General features: G+C 50.1%; 1 protein-coding gene across 2 annotated transcripts in view; it reads right to left on the minus strand.

The window, feature by feature from the left end:
• Nucleotides 1-20,754, minus strand: part of ZBTB45 (zinc finger and BTB domain containing 45) — a 34,875-nt gene that overhangs the window by 8,810 nt on the left and 5,311 nt on the right. The window contains exon 1 of one of the 2 annotated variants that reach the window (XM_025368984.1): nt 20,252-20,462. The exons of the other annotated variant lie outside the window; for it this stretch is intronic. The gene's annotated coding sequence lies outside the window, so the exon portion shown is untranslated. Of the gene's footprint in view, nt 1-20,251; nt 20,463-20,754 lie in introns of those variants that run through there. 2 annotated transcript variants of the gene reach the window in all.

Here is a 20,754-nt window from a genome sequence, read left to right on the forward strand (position 1 = left end):
GCCTGCTGGACCCACGGGGTCTGCTTTCACTGGGCTGTTTTGGGAAGAGCATAAGGGTAGGTGGGAAGGCATGCATGAGGCCTCTGGGGAGGGAGGATGGCCCTCCCTTGGGCAAGACAAATGCATGAACCTTGGGCTGAGTGGCAAGATTGCAGTGCGTTGAGGTGGGGAAGCCGTGTCCCATTAGCCCCATTAGTATGTTTAAGGGGCTGTAGGAAAGACAGTGCACCTAGTGGGGTGGCAAACGCAGGAGTCCTAGCAGGAAACAATAGCTGCCCTGACAGCAGTGAAGGGCAGAAAGGGACAGATTCAGAATAGGAAGGAGAGGACGCGGGTGGCTTTAGAGAAAGTCTCAACCCCAAGAGATGGGGCCTGGAGGATTAGGGCAAAATGGGGGTGGAAGAGCCTGCCCAATAGGCTAGGATGAACATAGGAAGGAGAAACCCAGACCCTGACCTCTCTCAGGCAGCCAAGGGAGGTGAGAGCTGCAGCTTCAAGGGTTATTTTCCTTTTCTCTCTAAAAATCTTATGACAAGGCCGGGTGTGGTGGCTCATGTCTGTAATCTCATAATTTCAGCACTTTGGGAGGCTTAGGCATTCGGATCATCTGAGGTCAGGAGTTCAAGACCACCCTGGCCAACATGGTGAAACCCTGTCTCTACTAAAAATACAAACATTGACTGAGTGTGGGGGCTCATGCCTGTAATCATAGCACTTTGGGAAGCTGAGACAGGTGGATCACCTGAGGTCAGGAGTTCAAGACCAGCCTGGCCAATACCTGGGCGTGGTGGCAGGCATCTGTAATCCCAGCTACTCTGGAGGCTGAGGCAGGAGAATAGCTTGAACCCGTGAGGCGGAGGTTGCAGTGAGCCGAAATTGTGCCACTGCACTCCAGCCTGGGCGACAAGAGCAAGACTACATCTTAAAAAATATATATATATATATACACACACATATAAACACATACATATATACATATATACATATATGTGTATATATATACACACACACATATATATACAAAAATTTGCTGGGTGTGGTGGCGGGCGCCTGTAGTCCCAGCTACTTGGGAGACTGAAGCAGGAGAATCCCTCGAACCCAGGAGGCAGAGGTTGTAGTGAGCCAAGATCGCACCACTGCACTCCGTCTCAAAAAAAAAAAAAAAAAGGGCCTGGTGTGGTGGCTCATGCATGTAATCTCAGCACTTTGGGAGGCTGAGGTGGGCAGATCACCTGAGGTCAGGAGTTCCAACCTAGTCAAAGTGGCAAAACCCTGTCTCTACTAAAAGTACAAAAATTAGCCAGGCGTGGTGGCAGGCGCCTATAATCCCAGCTACTCGGGAGGCTGAGGCAGGAGAATAGCTTGAACCCGGAAGGCAGATATTGCAGTGAGTCGAGATCACGCCACTGCACTTTGACCTGGGCAACAAGAGTGAGACTCCGTCTCAAAAAAATAATAATAGGCCAGGCGCAGTGGCTCACGCCTGTAATCCCAGCACTTTGGGAGGCTGAGACGGGCGGATCACGAGGTCGGGAGATCGAGACCATCCTGGCTAACATGGTGAAACCCCATCTCTACTAAAAACACAAAAATTAGCCAGGCATGGTGGTGGTCGCCTATAGTCCCAGCTACACGGGAGGCTGAGGCAGGAGAATGGCGTGAACCCAGGAGGCGGAACTTGAAATGAATGGAGATCGCGCCACTGCACTCCAGCCTGGGCGACAGAGAGAGACTCTGTCTCAAAAATAATAAGAAGAAGAAGAAAAGAAGAAGAATGTGTATATATGTATACGTGTGTATATATGTACACGTGTGTGTGTGTGTGTGTGTATAGGAACCCAAAGACCTTATCACTGGTTGTGGGGGCATTTCAAGGAATAAATGTGTACCTGAGAACACAGGTTTGACAAATAGGGAGGAGGGCAGTGTGGCCTGCAAATATTAAAAACTCCAGGCTAAGCCCAAGGCCTGAGATGGGAAATGGCCGCCATTGAGGGAAGACTCTGTGAGAGCACAATGACCACAGATGTGAAAGGAGCAGAAGAAACTGAGCTCCAGGGTGACTAGGCCTCCTCAGCTGGCTAAGGCAGGGCCCCTCTGACAGCATGGGTCAGAGAACAGACAGCTCCCACCAAGGAGTCTCCCAGGACCTCTTGGCTGTGCCTGATTCCATCTCAGTCAGGGTCCCAACCTCCCTCCATCATCCATCACTTCCGGGGCAGCCTTTCATCCAGACTTCCCCTCTGTGGCAGTCACACTCAAGTCCTTGTGTCCACAAACCTGGCCCCATCCTAGTGGGTTTGGGTTGTGCCAGGTGTGGAATAGAGGTCCCATGATCCATGCACAGTGATTGTGGGGGCATTTCAAGTACTAAATGAGTATACCCAGGAGCAGGCACTAAGCATATACCTGCAGAAATGTTTCCTGGTATAAGGCAGATAGGAGTGGAGGCTGAGGAGTGGTCCCTGGCAAGGCAAATAGCAGCAGTGAAGACTTGAGCCCTTCTGATGGGACAGAGAAGACATGGGAGTTGTGTGAGGTGGTGGGAAGGGGCAACGGCAGGATCCCCTGTATACTCCAGAAAGTCCCCTGAGGAAACTTAGAGAGGGGCTGGAGGGAGGCCCAGCCCCAAGCCCTGGTGGAACCAAGGAGGTGGTAGAAGCAATGGGTGGAATTTATCAGAAAAGTAACAGCATCCAGACAGGTATTGAGGGCTGTCAAGAAAGGTGGGTGGGGGCAAGGAAAATTTACAAGAGAGAAAAGATTTAATGTGCTTTCATATGTAAAATAAAAAGAAGAAGGTACTACCAGCCCTGTGGACAGAGGCCTGAGACCTCAGGAGGAAGGAGACCTAAGCTGAGACAATACTCAAAACAACACAACCAGGAGCACTTTGTCAGGGGCCCAGAACCTTGACCTGTCCTGTGCCCTTGGATTAACTTTGAAGAGTTTAAAAAACCCAAAGGCTGGGCGTGGTGGCTCACACCTGTAATCCCAGCATTTGGGAGGCTGAGGCGGGTGCATCACCTGAGGTCAAGAATTCCAGGCCAGCCTGAACAACATGGTGAAACCCTGTCTCTACTGAAAATACAAAAATTAGCTGGGCGTGGTGGCACGTGCCTAGAATCCTAGCTACTCGGGAGGCTGAGGCAGGAGAATTGCTTGAACCCGGGAGGCGGAGGGTGCAGTGAGCCGAGATCATGCCACTGCACTCCAGCATGGGTGACAAAGCAAGACTCCCTCTCAAAAAAAAAAAAAAAAAATTGGCCGGGTACGGTGGCTCAAGCCTGTAATCCCAGCACTTTGGGAGGCCGAGACAGGCGGATCACGAGGTCAGGAGATCGAGACCATCCTGGCTGACACGGTGAAACCCCGTCTCTACTAAAAAATACAAAAAACTAGCCGGGCGAGGTGGCGGGCGCCTGTAGTCCCAGCTACTCGGGAGGCTGAGGCAGGAGAATGGCATGAACCCGGGAGGCGGAGCTTGCAGTGAGCTGAGATCTGGCCACTGCACTCCAGCCTGGGCCACAGAGAGAGACTCTGTCTCAAAAAAAAAAAAAAAAAAAAAAAAAAATTGTTGCTGAGGCTCACGCCTGCAATCCCAGCACTTTGGGAGGCCGATGCAGGCAGATGGATCCCGAGGTCAGGAGTTTGAGACCAACCTGGCCAATATGGTGAAACCCAGTCTCTACTAAAAATACAAAAATTAGGCTGGGTGCGGTGGCTCATGCCTGTAATCCCAGCACTTTGGGAGGCCGAGGCAGGTGAATCACAAGGTCAGGAGTTTGAGACCAGCCAGTCGAGACCAGCCTGGCCAACATGGTGAAACCCCGTCTCTACCAAAAATACAAAAATTAGCCAGACGTATACACTCGCCTGTAATCCCAGCTACTAGGGAGGCTGAGGCAGGAGAATTGCTTGAACCCGGGAGGCAGAGGTTGCAGTGAGCTGAGATCATGCCACTGCACTCCAGCCTGGACAACAGAGTGAGACTCTGTCTCAGAAAATAATAAATAAATAAATAAATTAATTAATTAAAGAAATATAAAATTTCACTGGGCGTGGTGACACGCGTCTGTAGTCCCAGCTACTGGGGAGGCTGAGGCAGAACAATTGCTCGAACCCTGGAGGCGGAGGTTGCAGTGAGCCGAGATTGTGCCATTGCACTCCAACCTGGGTGACAGCGAAACTTTGTCTCAAAAAAATAAAATAAAATAAAATAAAATAAAATAAAAAGCCCAAGAAACAGGCTGGGCACAGTGTCTTCCGTCTTTAATCCCAGCAGTTTGAGAGGCTGAGGCAGGTGCATCACCTAAGGTCAGGAGTTTGAGACCAGACTGGCCATCATAGTGAAAACCCATCTCTACTAAAAATACAAAAATTAGCCGAGTACGGTGGCAGGGGCCTGTAATCCCAGCTACTAGTGAGGCTGAGACAGGAGAATTGTTTGAATCCAGTAGGCAGAGGTGGCAGTGAGCCAAGATCTCGCCATTGCACTCCAGCCTGGGCAACAAGAGCAAAACTCCACCCCAAAACAAACAAACAAATTTTTAAAAAACCCAAGAAACACAGGACAATATAGTATAGACTGGAGCATTGATTGTATACAATTCACATTCTCAAATTACCCATGTTCTTGTTTCGTTCTGGTTTTAGTACACACACACACCACATTGTTGTTGTTGTTGTTGTTGTTGTTGTTATTATTATTATTATTTGAGAGAGAGTCTCGCTCTGTCGCCCAGGATGGAGTGCAGTGGCGCAATCTCGGCTCACTGCAAGCTCTGCCTCCTGGGTTCACACCATTCTCCTGCCTCAGCCTCCCGAGTAGCTGGGACTACAGGTGCCCACCACCACACCCGGCTAATTTTTTGTATTTTTAGTAGAGACGGGGTTTCACCATGTTAGACAGGATGGTCTTGATCTCCTGACCTCGTGATCCGCCCACCTCGACCTACCAAAGTGCTGGGATTACAAGTGTGAGCCATCGCACCTGGTCGTCGTCTTCTTCTTCTTCTTATTGTTATTGAGACAGAGTTTGGCTCTTGTCGTCCGGGCTGGAGTGTAATGGCACAATCACGGCTCACTGCAACTTCCACCTCTTGGGTTCAAGTGATTCTCCTGCTTCAGCCTCCTGAGTAGCTAGGATTACAGGTGCTTGCCACCACATCCGGTTAATTTTTGTATTTTTATTGGAGATGAGGTTTCACCATGTTGGCCACGCTAATCCCAAACTCCTGACCTCAGGTGATCCACCTGCCTCAGCCTCCTAAAATGCCGGGATTACAGGTTTGAGCCACCATGCCTGGCTATTATTATTTTTTTGAGACAGGGTTTCACTCTGTCATCCAGCCTCAAGTGCAGCGGCATGATCACGGCTCACTGCAGCCTCATCCTTCCAGGTTCAAGGGATCCTTCCACCTCAGTCTCCTGAGAAGTTGGGACTATAGGCGTGGGCCACCACACCTGGCCACAAAATGTGTTTTGAGTAAAGCTCTAAAGTGAAGGGGAAAGCCCCAACCCCCTATTGTGGGACACCTGGATGGTTCCATCCCGAAAAGCCACAGCGAAGCGAAGCTCCATCACCAGAAGATAACACATCCACTGAAGCCAGGTTAAAGCCATTCTCCATTTAATCAATTTTCCTCTATTGCACCCACTGCTCCTCGATGCCCTGGAGCGAGGAATTCCAACACCCACGGTAGGTGTAAGCCTGGCAGCTCCAGTCTTACGGCCCCAGGGGACAGCCTTTCTCACCTCCAGACACAAACTCTGCCATATAATTTCCCATGTGCACAATTCAGTCACTTTTAGTCCGTTTATTGTGTTGTGTAACCTTCACTACTCTCCTGCTCTAGAATATTTACATCACCTCCGTGAGATGGCTCTTCCCATTTCCTGTGTCCCCACCCCTGTCCCCACGAATCTGTCCATGGATTTGTCTGCTCTGGACATTTCCTATCAGTGGAATCACACAACATGAAGTCTTGGTCCCTACCATCTCCAGCCCTGTCACTTTGTCTCAGGTTCCTGTGCCACCCGGGTGTTGTGAATTTTCTCTGGTCAGATCGTTCAGTGTTTTCCACTCACGAGTGGCTAGTCTGAGAAGTGCTTCCCAACTAAGGTGGGCAACTGAGGCAGAACAGCCACCCAGCCCTGTTCTCCCAGCCATCTTCCTGCTGGACCCATGGTGGCCAAGGCCATAGTCCAGGAGGGATCAGCCCAGACTTGCCACACCCTGACTTTGTCCCCTCCCTCTTTACAAGGGCTGCTCTCCACCCTGCCTGCTTTGTGTTTAAGACATTGGGCCGGGCATGGTGGCTTACGCCTGTAATCCCAGCATTTTGGGAGGCCGAGGCGGGTGGATCACCTGAGGTCAGGCGTTTGAGACCAGGCTGGTCAACATGGTGAAACCCCGCCTCTACTAAAACACAAAAATTAGCTGAGCCTGGCGGTACGTGCCTGTAATCCCAGCACTTTGGGAGGCCGAGACGGGCGGATCACAAGGTCAGGAGATGGAGACCATCCTGGCTAACCCCGTGAAACCCCGTCTCTACTAAAAGATACAAAAAACTAGCCGGGCGAGGTGGCGGGCGCCTGCAGTCCCAGCTACTCGGGAGGCTGAGGCAGGAGAATGGCGGGAACCCGGGAGGCGGAGCTTGCAGTGAGCTGAGATCCGGCCACTGCACTCCAGCCTGGGCGACAGAGCGAGACTCCGTCTCAAAAAAAAAAAAAAAACACAAAAATTAGCTGGGCCTGGCGGTACGTGCCTGTAATCCCAGCTACTCAGGAGGCTGAGACAGGAGAATCCCTTGTGAAAGATTCTCCCTGGGGCCTGAAAGCTTGGGGGGATAAATAACTCCTCCCTTCTCAGGCCCAGTCCCAAGACACAAGGCCATTTGTGCCAGCAGTGTGCATGAGCAAGATAGCAGAAGCAGGAAGAGAGCTGGCCGGAAGACACATACCCCTGAAGATGGAGGGAGAGAAGCCCTGAGTACCACAGAGCAGTTACATCGGACTAGGACACTTCCTGTTTACAGGAGACTATAAAACTCCTGGCCTGTCCTTACTTGGGGCTGACGCCATTTTAGGCCTCAGCCCCTCTGCACCCAGGCGCTCATTAAAACAGCATGTTGGCCGGGTCCAGTGGCTCACTCCTGTAATCCCAGCACTTTGGGAGGCTGAGAGGGGGTGGGTCACGAGGTTAGGAGATCCAGACCATCCTGGTTAACACGGTGAAACCCCGTCTCTACTAAAAATACAAAAAAGTAGCCGGGTGCAGTGGCGGGCGCCTGTAGTCCGAGAGGCTGAGGCAGGAGAATGGCATTAATCTGGGAGGCGGAGCTTGCAGTGAGCAGAGATCGTGCCACTGCACTCCAGCCTGGGAGACAGAGCGAGACTCCATCTCAAAAATGAAAATAAAAATAAAGCAGCATGTTGCTCCACACCTCCTTGTGTTGTTTGTTGGCGCGCTCTCGGGATTCGAACCGATACTAGAGCCTTGCAGGTTGAACCAAGGGGGCAGAGGTTGCAGTGAGCCAAGATCGCACCACTGCACTCCAGCCTGGGTGACAGAGTGAGGCCCTGTCTCAAAAACAATAATAATAATAACAATAATAACAACATTTAAAAGAGAAAAGAATAGCCAGGTGTGGTGGCGGGTGCCTGTAATCCCAGTTACTTGGGAGGCAGAGGCAGGAGAATTGCTTGAACCCGGGAGGCAGAGGTTGCAGTGAGCGGAGATCACGCCACTGCACTCCAGCCTGGGCAACAGGAGTGAAACTCTATGTCAAAAAAAAAAAAGACATTAATGAACTAATCTTTTTTTTTTTTTTTTTGAGACAGAGTCTCGCTCTTTCGCTCAGGCTGGAGTGCAGTGGCCGGATCTCAGCTCACTGCAAGCTCCGCCTCCTGGGTTTATGCCATTCTCCTGCCTCAGCCTCCAGAGTAGCTGGGACTACAGGCGCCTGCCACCTCGCCCGGCTAGTTTTTTGTATTTTTTTAGTAGAGACAGGGTTTCATCGTGTTAGCCAGGATGGTCTCGATCTCCTGACCTCTGTGATCCGCCCATCTCGGCCTCCCAAAGTGCTGGAATTACAGGCTTGAGCCACTGTGCCTGGCCGATGAACTCATCCTTTCTCATGAAGCATCTTTTGAAAACAAGGATGGTGCCGGATGTGGTGGCTCACATCGGAAAGCCCAGCACTTTGGGAGGCCAAGGCAGGGGGATCTCTTGATCCCAGGAGTATGAGAGCCTGAGCAATATGGCAAACCCTGTGTCAAAAAAAAATACAAAAAAAATTTAGCCAGGCATGATGGCATGTACCTGTAGTCCCAGCTATACTGGAGGCTGAGATGGGAGCCCGAGGAGGTTGAGGCTGCAGTGAGGCTAGATCGTACCACTGCACTCAGAGCAAGACCCTATCTCAATAAATAAATAAATAAATAAATAAATAACCATTTTAAAGTGAACAACGCAGTGCCTTCTAGTATGGTCACAATGCTGTACCACCTCCTCCATCCAGTTCTAAAACAATTTCCTCACTACAGAATAAAAACTTTTCTCCCCTCTCCTCAGTCCCTGGAAACCATTAACCTAACCTTTTATCTAAATAAATGTGCTGATTCTAGATTTTTTTTTATTATTATACTTTTAAGTTCTGGGATACATGTGCAGAACGTGCAGTTTTGTTACATAGGTATACACGTGCCATGGTGGTTTGCTGCACCCATCAACCCGTCATCTACCTTAGGTATTTCTCCTAATGCTATCCCTCCCCTAGCCCCCCACCCCAGATTCTGGATATTTTACATAAATGAAACCATACAATATGTGACTTTTATATCTGACTTATTTCACTTAGCATAAGGTTTTCTTTTTCTTTTTTTTTTTTTTTTTTTGAGACGGAGTCTCGCTCTGTCGCCCAGGCTGGAGTGCAGTGACCAGATCTCAGCTCACTGCAAGCTCCGCCTCCCGGGTTCCCGCCATTCTCCTGCCTCAGCCTCCCGAGTAGCTGGGACCACAGGCGCCGCCACCTCGCCCGGCTAATTTTTTGTGTTTTTAGTAGAGACGGGGTTTCGCCGTGTTAGCCAGGATGGTCTCGATCTCCTGACCTTGTGATCCGCCCGTCTCGGCCTCCCAAAGTGCTGGGATTACAGGCTGCATAAGGTTTTCAAGGTTCAACCATGTTGCAGCATATATTAGGACTTCCTTTTTATGGTTGAATGAGATCCCATTATGGCTGGGTGTGGTGGCTCATGATGCCTGTAAAACCAGCACTTTGGGAGGCCAAGGCAGGTGGATGACTTGAGCCCAGGAGTTTGAGACCAGCCTGGGCAACATGACAAAACCCTGTCTCTACAAAAAATGCAAAAATTAGCCAAGCATGATGGTGCATGCCTGTAGTCCAGCTACTTGGGTAGGCTGAGGCAGGAAGATCGCTTGAGCCTGGGAGGTGGAGGCTGCAGTGAGCCATGACGGCATCACTACACTCCAGTCTGATGACAGAGACCTTGCCATGAGAGTGCGTGCGCATGCGCGCACACACGCGCGCTACTCCATTTTATGGATACACCACATTTATTTATCCATTAATTAATTCATTAGCTAATGGACATTTGTGTTGTTTCTACTTTTAGTGTATATTTTTTTAGATCAAGTTTTGCTCTTGTTGCCCAGGCTGGAGTGCAATGGCATGATCTCTGCTCATCGCAACCTCTGCCTCCCGGGTTCAAGCGATTCTCCTGCCTCGCCTCCCGAGTAGCTAGGATTACAGGTACACACTACCATGCCTGGCTAATTTTTTTTTTTTTTTTTTTTTTTTTTTGAGACGGAGTCTTGCTCTGTCGCCCAGGCTGGAGTGCAGTGGCCGGATCTCAGCTCACTGCAAGCTCCGCCTCCCGGGTTTACGCCGTTCTCCTGCCTCAGCCTCCCGAGTAGCTGGAACTACAGGTGCCCGCCACCTCGCCTGGCTAGTTATTTTGTATTTTTTAGTAGAGACGGGGTTTCACTGTGTTAGCCAGGATAGTCTCGATCTCCTGACCTCATGATCCTCCCGTCTTGGCCTCCCAAAGTGCTGGGATTACAGGCTTGAACCACCGCGCCCGGCCTAATTTTGTATTTTTAGTAGAGACGGGGTTTCTCTATGTTGGTCAGGCTGGTCTTCAAACTCCCGACCTCAAGTGATCTGCCTGCCTCGGCCTCCTAAAGTGCAGGGATTACAGGCGTGAGTCACCGTGCTTGGCCCTACTTTTCGTTATTAGGAATAGTGCTGCTATGAACATTCCTGCACAAGGATTTGTTTGAACACCTGTTTTCTTTCTTTCTTTCTTCTTTTTTTTGAGACGGAGTCTTGCTCTGTCACCCAGGCTGGAGTGCAGTGGCGCAATCTCAGATCACTGCAAGCTCTGCCTCCCAGGTTCATGCCATTCTCCTGCCTCAACCTCCTGAGTAGCTGGGACTACAGGTGCCCACCACCATGCCTGGCTAAGTTTTTGTATTTTTAGTAGAGACGGGGTTTCACCGTGTTAGCCAGGATGGTCTTGATCTCCTGGCTTGGCCTCCCAAAGTGCTGGGATTACAGGCGTGAGCCACTACGCCCGGCCTAAACACCTGTTTTCAAGTTGAGTGGGTATATATACCTTGGAGGTGAATTGCTGGATTGTGTTTAACTGTTTGAGGAACTGCCAGGCTGTTTCCCATGATGGCTACACCATTTTGCATTCCCACAGCAAAGTATGAAGGTTCTAATTTCTCCACATCCTCACTCTCACTTGTCATTTTCAGTTATTTTTATAGCCATCCTAGTGGGCGTGAAGCAGTATTTCATTGTGGTTTGATTTGCATTTCCCTGATGAACACTGATGTGGAGCATTTATTGGCCATTTGTATATCTTCTTTGAACCTCGTCTCCTTCTCCTTTTTAAATAGTTGTATTGATGTCTAATTTATAAGTCATAAAATACATACAGCACTTATAGGGTGGGATCATGTCATCAACCCTAATGTGGGGCACTGACAGCCTGACTGTCCCCTGTCCACTTACAGGTTCCCCCTAGGCAGCCATGTTGACACCACACCCTCCATGTACCTCATAACATAAGCAGATAATCCTGACCAGTGCAGGGATTTCATTATGGGTTGGGAAATTAGGTTTTTTCAAATTCTAGCATCTAATTATCAGTGGGCATTCTTTGGTAAGCAAGAACTGGGGCCATGTGTTCCCCTGAAATACAGTTCACCTTGGAAAGGCACGATGGATGCCAAGTTCTCAGAGTGAGGGGCTGGCTTAAAATCAGCATCATATGGTGACAGACGGGTTTATTTTTCTGGATCTCTCTTTTTTGGAGAACACTTAAGGACTCATGGGTAGTGTGGATTTATTGTGCATCAGCCAATGACGGTCACTGTTCTGATGCTCCAGTTGTTTGAACAGGTTTGGCATCTATGTCCTTTTAACATATTTCCACCATTCTTTGGGCACCTCTCAGGCTCAGCTGGGACTTTCCCTGTATAGTCTGTCCCTGCACCGTCCTGGAATCAGCCATTTTTCCCAGGAGCCCTGGTTCCTATTAGCAGGGAAAGGGATAAGACTGTGGACTCTGAGTGTTTTCTGTCCTCCCCTCTCCTTCCTTTCCCTGGAAGCTACAGGATGCTTTGGGAAGGCAGCAAACAGAAGGGGCGAGGGCACCACCAAGTCCGGGAGTGGGTTGAATTTGTACCGGTCACAATGTGGAGCTCTGAACAGCCCGTTCTACTCTCTGGGAATTGGTTTTCCTATCTGTGAAATTGGGACTGAAGTAACTGAAAATGGCCCCCAATGATATATACATCCTTACTCTGAAACCTAGAAGTGTTACCTTATTAGGAAAAAGGGTATTTGTAATTGTGATTTAGGTTCTTGAAATTGGGAGATTACCTGGAATTATTTGGTGCACCCTACATGTAAATGAACATGAATCGTAAGAGAAAGGCAGAGGAGGAAATAACATAAGGCTACATGGCGCAAACAACAGAAGATTTTTTCTCACAGTTTTGGAAGGGAAAGTCTAAAATCAAGGTGCAGGCAAAGTAAGTTTCATTCTGCGGACTCTCCTCTTGCTGTGTTGGGGGAAGCTGGGGTGGAGCTCTTCCATACTTTTTCTTTTCTTTTTCTTTGAGATGGAGTTTCACACTTATCACCCAGGCTGGAGTGCAGTGGTGTGATCTCAGCTCACTGCAACCTCCGCCTGCCGGGTTCAAGTATTTCTCCTGCCTCAGCCTCGGGAGTAGTTGGGATTACAGGTGCGTGCTACCACGCCCAGTTTATTTTTTGTATTTTTAGTAGAAACAAGGTTTCACTATGTTGGGCGGTCTGGTCTCGCACTCCTGACTCAGGTGATCCTCCCACTTTGACCTCCCAAAGTGTTGAGATTACAGGCGTGAGCCACCACCCCCAGCCATGTTTTTGAGAAAAAGTCTTGATTTGTCGCCCAGGCTGGAGTGCAGTGGCGTGATCTCTACTCACTGCAATCTCTGCCTCCCAGGTTCAAGTGATTCTCCTGCCTCAGCCTCCCGAGCAGCTGGGATTACGGGCATGTGCCACCATGCCTGGCTACTTTTGTATTTTTTTAGTAGAGACAGGGTTTCTCCATGTTGGTTAGGCTGGTCTCAAACTCCCGACCTCAGGTGAGCCACCTGCCTCAGCCTCCCAAAGTGCTGGGATTACAGGCGTGAGCCACCGCGTCTGGCCTAATTTTTATATATTTAGTAGAGACAGGGTTTCACCACGTTGGCCAGGCTGGTCTTGAACTCCTGACCTCAGGCAAGCCTCCCGCCTTGGCCTCCCAAAGGCATTTTTTCTTTTTCTTTTTCTTTTTTTTTTTTGAGACAGAACTCTCGCTCTGTCGCCCAGGCTGGAGTGCAGTGGCCGGATCTCGGCTCACTGCAAGCTCCGCCTCCCGGGTTTACGCCATTCTCCTGCCTCAGCCTCCCGAGTAGCTGGGACTACAGTCGCCCACCACCTCGCCCGGTTAGTTTTTTGTATTTTTTAGTAGTGACGGGGTTTCACTGTGTTAGCCAGGATGGTCTCCATCTCCTGACCTCGTGATCCACCCGTCTCGGCCTCCCAAAGTGCTGGGATTACAGGCTTGAGCCACCGCGCCCAGCCAAGGCATTTTTTCTTATGGGGCATTAGTCCCATTATGGAGCCCCACTATCAGGATATCATCTAACCCTAATTATTTCCCATAGGCCCCATTTCCGAATATCATCACAGTGGAGATTAGGGCTTCAACATATGAATTTTAGGGGACGCAATTCAGTCCATAGCAATGATGCATAGAAGACAAGACAATATGAAGTGAGAACAGAGATCTTTGAAGCTGTTAGCCTTCAAGATTGGAGTGATGTGGTGACAAGCCCAGACCACTAGAAACTGGAGGAAGCAAAGAAGGATCCTCTCATGGCCGTCAGAACTTTGAGAGAATAAAGTTTTTTTTTAAGCTGCCATGTTTGTGGCAATATGTTACAAAATCCACAGGAAACTAACAGAGGAATCCTAGTGATTCCAAAGAGCAATTGAGAAGATCTAGTTGAACACTCATCTTTTGTTTTCCATTTTGCTCCCACCCATTACCCAACTGGAACCCTTGAAATGGGAATCAGATCATGCCACCTTCTGCTAAAACCTTCTGTTAGCTCCTCATTACAGTTAAAGAAGCACCCAGCCAAAAACCCCATACGGTATTGCCCACTGTAGCAGCTGTGTTAATAACAGCCCAAGCCGGAGGGAGAATGCAGTCAAGAGAACATGTAAGCAAACTGAAGGATATTATAGCATTGACCCTACACAACAAGGGCCAGGGAGGAACTAAGGTCATACAAGGCTGTATAAATGTGCACTGAGAAGCCAGACAGAGAAGTAAAGCCCCATGTGTTTTGTGGGTAGGCAAAGCTTGTCTGTGAAGTTAGGGTGTCAGCTACGAGGGACATGGACTTCTGGGAGCCGGAGATGTTCTGTTCTTTGCTATCACAGCTGGTTATCTGAGGTGCTCCCTGCATGCATCTCTACATATCATAAGCCTCCACCAAAGAGTTAAAAAGTCCCTAGAGACAGAAAGTAGATTAGTGGTTGCCAGGGGCTGGTTGGAGGCAGACTGTGGAGTGAGTGCTAATGGTTATGGGGATTCCTTTTGGAGTAATGATAATGACTTGGAAATAGATAGAGGTGGTGGTTGCACAACATTGTGAATGCATGAAATGCCACAGAATGTACACTTTTAAACTGGTTAAAATAATAAATTTCATGTTATGTGAATTTTATTTTATTTTATTTATTTATTTTTTTGAGACGGAGTCTCACTCTGTTGTACAGGCTGGAGTGCAGTGGCACGATCTCGGCTCACTGCAAGCTCTGCCTCCCACGTCCATGCCATTTTCCTACCTCAGCCTCGGGAGTAGCTGGGACTACAGGTGCCCACCACCATGCCCGGCTAATTTTCTTGCATTTTTAGTAGACACGGGGTTTCGCCATGTTAGCCAGTATGGTCTCTATCTGGTCTCTATGGTACCTATCCTCGTGATCTGCCCGCCTTGGCCTCCCAAAGTGCTGGGATTACAGGCGTGAGCCACCGCGCCTGGCCGAATTTTATTATTATTATTATTGTTATTATTATTATTATTTTGAGACAGAATCTCTGTCTCCAGGTCTCCAGGCTGGAGTGCAGTGGCACGATCTCAGCTCACTGCAACCTCTGACTCCTTGGTTCAAGCAATTCTCCTGCTTCAGCCTCCCAAGTAGCTGGGATTATAGGCACGTGCCACCACACCCAGCTAATTTTTTTTTTTTTTTTTTGAGATGGAGTCTCGCTCTGTCACCCAGGCTGGAGTGCAGTGGCGCAATCTCAGCTCAGGTTCACACCATTGGCCTCCCAAAATGTTGGGATTACAGGCGTGAGCCACTATGCCCAGCCTTAATTTTTGTACTTTTAGTAGAGATGGGGTTTCACCATGTTGGCCAGGATGATCTTGATCTTCTGATCCTGTGATCCGCCTGCTTCAGCCTCCCAAAGTGCTGGGATTATAGGCATGAGCCACTATACCCAGCCTGTTTTTTTTTTTTACATTTAAAAATATATACTTTAATAATAGAGACGGGGTCGGGCACAGTGGCTCATGCTGGTAATCCCAGCACTTTGGGAGGCCAAGGCCGGCGGATCACCTGAGATCAGGAGTTTGAGACCAGCCTGGTCAACACAGAGAAACCTTGTCTCTGCTAAATATACAAAAATTATCTGGGCATGGTGGTGTGTGCCTGTAATCCCAGCTACTCAGGAGGCTGAGGCAGGAGAATCACTTGAGCCCAGGAGGCAGAGGTTGCAGTGAGCAGAGATCACACCTGGGCTCAAGCTATCTTCCTACCTTGGTCTCTCAAAGTGCTAGGATTACACGCAAGAGCCACCATGCCTGGCCATACATTTTAACTCAATTACCAGAAACAAACAAACAAAAATTTAAAGTGATAGAAACCAAACCTCATGTTATGGTCTACAAAACTGGCTCAAGATGGTCATCATCTTCATCCATTTGCATGTCCTTTCACACATTTGCTAATGACTTATCCACCGTGAAGTAGGCTCTGGGCTAAACACAGTGGATGCAGCAGTGAGTACGATTTGGAGCTAATATCCTTGTGATTCTCTTTAGCTGAAATGGGAAGGAAGAGAGCCCAGAGAATAACATTCTGAGTAGAGGCAACAGCAAGTACAAAGGCCCTGAGTTGAGGACAACAGGTCTCCTATGTGGCTGGAAGAGTGATGAGGTCAGAAGTCAGAGGTCAGCAGGGCCATACCCTAGAGTTGTCACCAGAATCGGATTTTTTATTTTTATTTTTTAAGATGGAGTTTCGCTCTTGTTGCCCAGGTTGGAGTGCAGTGGCACAACCTTGGCTCACCGCAATCTCCGTTGCAGTGAGCTGAGATTGCGCCATTGTACTTCAGCCTGGGCAACAGTGTGAGACTCCATCTCAAAAAAAGGAAAAAAAAAGACAGAAAAGACAGAAGAGGGGCCAGGTGCAGTGGCTCTTGCTTGTGATCCCAGTGCTTTGGGAGGCCAAGGCAGGAGGATTGCTTGAGAGCAGGATTTTGATACCAGCCTGGGCAATATAACAAGACCCCATCTCTACTAACAAAAAAAAAAAAAAAAAAAAAAAGCTGGACATGGTGTAGACCTAGGTACTTGGGAGGCTGAGATTGGATAATCCCTTGAGGTGAGGAGTTCGAGGCACCACTGCACTCAACCTAGGTGACAGAGCAAAATGGTCTCTATAAATTTAATATATAAATAGGAAGAGAGGACACAAAGAAAGTCATGTGAAGACAGAGACAGAAATTTGAGGGCAGGTATGGTGGCTCACACCTGTAATCCCAGCACTTTGGGAGGCTGAGGTGGGCAGATCACCTCAGGTCAGGAGTTTGAGACAAGTTTGGCCCAAATGGTGAAACCCCGTCTCTACTAAAAATACAAAAATTAGCTGGGCATGGTGGTGCGTGCCTGTAGTCCCAGCTACTCAGAAGGCTGAGGCATGAGAATTGCTTGAACCTGGGAGGAGGAGGTCGCAGTGAGCCAAGTTCACATTACTGCACTGCAGCCTGGGTGACCGAATGAGACTCCGTTTAAAAAATAAATAAATAGGCCAGGTGCGGTGGCTCACAACTATAATCCCAGCACTTCGGGAGGCCGAGGCAGGTGGATCACAAGGTCAGGAGATAGAGACCATCCTGGCTAACACAGTGAAACCCTGTCTCTACTAAAAATACAAAAAATTAGCCGAGCGTGGTGGCGGGCACCTGTAGTCCCAGCTACTCGGGAGGCTGAGGCAAGAGAATGATGTGAACCCGGGAGGCGGAGTTTGCAGCAAGCCGAAATCATACTACTGCACTCCAGCCTGGGTCACAGAGTGAGCCTCCGTCTCTAAAATAAATAAATAAATAAATAAATATAAAATAAAAAAGAAGTCCCGGCGTGATAGCTCACGCCTATAATCTCACCACTCTGTGAGGCTGAGGCGGGTGGATCACCTGAGGTCAGAAGTTCGAGACCAGACTGGCCAACATGGTGAAACCCTGTCTCTACTAAAAATACAAAAAATAGGCCGGGCGCGGTGGCTCAAGCCTGTAATCCCAGCACTTTGGGAGGCCGAGACGGGCGGATCACGAGGTCAGGAGATCGAGACCATCCTGGCTAACACGGTGAAACCCTGTCTCTACTGAAAAATACAAAAAACTAGCCGGGTGAGGTGGCGGGCGCCTGTAGTCCCAGCTACTCGGGAGGCTGAGGCAGGAGAATGGCATAAACCCGGGAGGCGGAGCTTGCAGTGAGCTGAGATCCGGCCACTGTACTCCAGCCTGGGCGACAGAGCGAGACTCCGTCTCAAAAAAAAAAAAAAAAAAAATACAAAAAATAAGTCAGGTGTGGTGGTGGACACCTGTAATTCCAGCTACTTGGGAGGCTGGGGCAGAAGACTCTCTTGAACTTGGGAGGCAGAAGTTGCAGTGAGCAGAGATCATGCCATTGCACTCCATCCTAGGCAACAAGAGTGAAACTCCATCTCAAAAAAAAAAAAAAAAGGCAAGGCATGGTGGCTCATGCTCATGCCTGTAATCCTAGGTAGGCAGGCAGATCACCTGAGGTCAGGAGTTCCAGACCAGCCTGGCCAACATGGTGAAACCCCCTCTCTACTAAGAATACAAAAGTTGGCCAGGTATGATGGGGCACACCTGTAATCCCAGCACTTTGAGAGGCCGAGATGGGCGGATCACGAGTTCAGGAGATCGAGACCATCCTGGCTAACATGGTGAAACTCGTCTCTACTGAAAATACAAGTAAAGTAGCCGGGCATGGTAGTAGGCACCTGTAGTCCCAGCTACTCAGGAGACTAAGGCAGGAGAATGGCGTGAACCTGGGAGGTGGAGTTTGCAGTGAGCCAAGATTGCGCCACTGCACTCCAGCCTGGGAGACAGAGCAAGACGCCATCTCAAAAAAAAAAAAAAAAAAAAAAGTATACAAAAATTATCCAGGTGTGGTAGTGGGCGCCTGTAATCCCAGCTACTCAGGAGGCTGAGGCAGGAGAATCACTTGAACTCAGAAGGCAGAGGTTGCAGTGAGCCAAGATCACACCACTGCATTCCAGCCTGGGCGACAGAGCAAGATTCCATCTCAAAAAAAAGAAAAAAGAAGAAAAAATAAATTTGAGTGATGTAGCCACAATGCCTCCTCAGAAAGTGGCTTTGGGGGTGACACCTAAGGGTGGGAAGGAGAGCACACACAGGTGTGGGGTTTGAGGAAGAAAGAGAGGGTAACGATGGCTATATTCAGGTAGGCGGCACAACCAGGCAGTAGGCAGTCCTCAGCTGGCCTGGGTGCAGTCTGAGTGACCTGACCACTGCATATTGCTACACCTGTCTTACGCCCTGTCTGCAAAACCAAAATATTGACAGTTCCCAATGATCCAGGACTGGGAAGGGAGAGATGTGGTAAAGGGTTGGCAAGGAGCATGGAAGACAGAAGTATAAGGCGACACTGACCTCTCTGCCGGTCCAACTGGGAAGCAGAGCCAACCAAGGTGCACTAGTGTCCTGCCATATACTTATGGACCTCTGAGTGAGGTCCCTAGTCTTATTCTCCTATATACCCACCCTGGCTTGGCCAATCGTAAGAAGCCCCACTCTGCTGTCCCTGAGTCAGCCTGAGCCTGTTTTCTAGTTAATCTCCCTTCCCCCACTGGTGTCCTGGTACTTCCTGAAGCCTCAGATTCTCCATGTGGACAATGGGGCTCCACAGTGGTGTGGCACCTGGTGGAGAAGTGATGTGCCAAGGTCTGCTGCTGGCGTTGGGTAACACCTGCTGCTTGTGGGGCAGCCTCATACTGGGGATGAAGGTCCTGGGCCCAGGGGGAGGAAAAGGGGTACTCTTACAGTTCCTCTCTATTGTGCAGAGAGAAGAGCATGGACCTTGATGGGCCACTGAAACCCCAAGGCGTGTTGCCAGGGCCTAGGGGAGGGCCTGTTATGAGGGGCAGCCGATGATAGGGTGGCAGGGGATCCAACCTATCCCAGACCCTGCTAGCTGTATAGTAACCTCTCTGAGCACCTCCCACTACTCCTCACTATTGCCTCCCTATTGCCTCAGGGACCTTGGACTTGTTTCTGCTCAACTGCCTTCCTGCAAGTGTTTGGGGCAGCTCCTAGGAGAGACATTTCCACACTTTGTACCATAGTATTAATATTTTGACCTGGCCCTGGTACCCTTGTCTGCCCTAGAGGCCAGAGGTAGGTGTGGGTCACATATCCCCCTCTCAGGTGATTCTGGGGACAAATGCAGGATAGGGCCGTGGAAAATGCTCACCAAATATTCCTTTTGTTTTTTTTTTTTTGAGACAGAGTTTTGCTCTTGTTGCCCAGGCTGGAGTTCAATGGGGCGATCTCAGCTCACTGCAACATCTGCCTCCCAGGTTCAAGCGATTCTCCTGTCTCAGCCTCCAGAGTAGCTGGGATTACAGGCATGTGCCACCATGCCCATCTAATTTTTGTATTTTTAGTAGAGACAGGATTTCATCATATTGGTCAGGCTGGTGGCCAACTCCCGACCTCAGGTGATCCGCCCACCTCGGCCTCCCAAAGTGCTGGGATTACAGGCGTGAGCCACCGTGCCTGGCCACAGCAAATATTCCTAAAGGACGCCCACACCTCGCCCTGTGCACTGCCAGCACCAACTTTGTTTTTTCTTTCTTTTTAAATTTTATTTTAAAGACAGGGCCTCGCTCTGCCGTCCCAGGCAGGAGTGCAGGGGCGCGATCATAGCTCACTGCAGCCAACTCCTGGGCTCAAGCGGTCTTAAGGTGTCAGCCGTGGCATCAACTTTCCCTGTTATCAGAGGAAGGAAGCCAGAGGCCAGGGCCTCTTCAGGGTTGGGGGCTGGAGGGGGCGGGCCGGCTCGCGAGGCGTGGCCCTATGAAGGGGCAGGCTGGGCGCGGAGGCGGTGACTATGCCGCGGAGGGGGCGGGCCCAGATTTGGGGGGCCGCGCGCCAGAGATGGAACAAAGGCAGAGGCGGGGACAAAGCCCCGCGGCCCCCAGTCCCCATCAGGAACAAAGGCCACACCCGGCCCAGCCGCCGACGCACCCGTGCTGCAGCCACGTGCGGACACCTGGGAGCGGGGCCTGGGGAGGCTGTGCCCCGTTACCCTCACGCCCCGCCCGGCTGCCCACTTTACCTGTGCGCGCCTTGGGAGTGGCGAATGGGTTTCACGGTGGTTCGCGCCAGTCCTCGCGGCCTCCAAACATCCTCCGGAAGCTGTCACCTACCCCGCCCCCAGCCGTTGTCACCTGGACCGGAGACCTCAGGGCCCCAGGGGCACTGCACAAGGGGCTGAGGCCCACCCCCTCCCCGGGGGCAGCCTCAATGCACCCACCCCGGTTTTCAACGCGCTGACAGTCCCTAGGCGGGTTGGCCTCTACCTTCAGACCCTGCTCACCCCATAGACATGATTCCTCTCCCCCAGATCCTGCGTCCCTCAGAGTTCTCTCACACACCCCGCTTCCCTCCTCAGACAGGATTCTCGCCCCGACACACCCCGCTTCCCTCCTCAGACAGGATTCTCCCCCCACACACCCCGCTTCCCTCAGACGGGATTCTCGCCCCACACACCCCGCTTCCCTCAGACGGGATTCTCCCCCCACAGACCCCGCTTCCCTCAGACGGGATTCTCCCCCCACA

The sequence above is a fragment of the Theropithecus gelada genome, chromosome 19 (genome assembly GCF_003255815.1).
Source record: "Theropithecus gelada isolate Dixy chromosome 19, Tgel_1.0, whole genome shotgun sequence".
NCBI lineage: Eukaryota > Metazoa > Chordata > Mammalia > Primates > Cercopithecidae > Theropithecus > Theropithecus gelada.